The sequence below is a fragment of the Mauremys mutica genome, chromosome 6, assembly GCF_020497125.1.
Source record: "Mauremys mutica isolate MM-2020 ecotype Southern chromosome 6, ASM2049712v1, whole genome shotgun sequence".
NCBI classification, from domain to species: Eukaryota; Metazoa; Chordata; order Testudines; family Geoemydidae; genus Mauremys; species Mauremys mutica.
This window is the reverse complement of record NC_059077.1, coordinates 10,003,445-10,004,477: the sequence shown is the minus strand read 5'-3', so window position 1 is coordinate 10,004,477 and position 1,033 is coordinate 10,003,445. Positions and strand designations below refer to the sequence as shown.

At 65.1% G+C, this 1,033-nt stretch overlaps 1 non-coding gene across 1 annotated transcript; it reads left to right on the top strand.

Annotated features, from left to right (window-relative positions):
• The first annotated feature begins 511 nt into the window (after positions 1-511).
• TRNAP-UGG lies at positions 512-583 on the top strand. Its single transcript has one exon. It is a non-coding gene; the product is annotated as a tRNA-Pro (tRNA).
• Positions 584-1,033: the final 450 nt, after the last annotated feature.

Below are 1,033 nucleotides of genomic sequence, written 5' to 3'. Positions count from 1 at the left end.
CTTTCCAGCGTACAGGGCTTCCATTCTCTGTCACCACCACGGTGACCCAGGTCCCGTCGTGCCCCTCAGTGCCCTGCGCCTGGTCTAGGCCATGCCCTCGGTGGCTGGTAGGGGAACCCGGACGGGCCCTCTTCTGCGGGATCCAGTCCAGGGACCCTCCGCCCAGCAGTTCTGGGCTTTCTCCCCCTTGCCTGGACTGCTCCTTCCCTGGACTGCTTCCTAAAACTCCTGGCTTTCCTCCTTGCTCTGGGTGTACCGGCTCCAAATCCTCCCAGGGAGCGAGTGCCCTGTCCCAGCAGCTGCCTCTGTCTCTCGCCAGCTTCCTGGCTTTCGAGGCCCTGCCTCTTCCGGCCCAGCTGAGTCGGCTTGCACTCCATCTCTGCCCCCTGGCTCTTCCTCCAGGTGCAGCCCGTGGCGTTGATAGGAGTAGCTGGCCACCTTAACGCCTTCCACAGGGAGCGTGCCCTTTCATTCAGTCGTGGGCGCGAGGGTGCCGTGAGCAGCAGGCTGTGGCTTGTTGGTCTAGGAGCATGATTCTTGCTTTGGGAGCAAGAGGTCCCGGGTTCAATTCCCGGACAAGCCCTGGCGCGAGGTCTCGTTGCTGGCCCGATTTGCCCCGGCTACCTTTTCTTTCTCCAACAGCCTGTCGAGCCACAGCTGCCTTAGCGGCTCAACGCAGTGCCGGGTTGCCCCGGTGGCAGACGGGGGCTGAGGGCTGCAGAGGGCGAGCCGGAGTGGCCGCCTCCCCCGATGGCGGAAGGAGCATCTTGAGCACGTGGCGCAAGGGCCACTGGGGCGGGGCAGGGCGAGGAGAGGCCGGACGGCCGCTGGCGGGAGGACCGGCTTGAGGTGGCCCCACAGGGAGTCGGCGGCATCCTCCACCCATTGGACCCAATGGGTTGACCTGGTGGCCCAAATGCTTTCCTGACGCCATGTCCCCGCAAATGACGCCCAACGGGGTTTCCTGCTCCCCAGCGCAAGCCACGCAGGGAGGCTTAACAGTCCAGCTGGAGCACAGGCTGGGGAGGCTTTC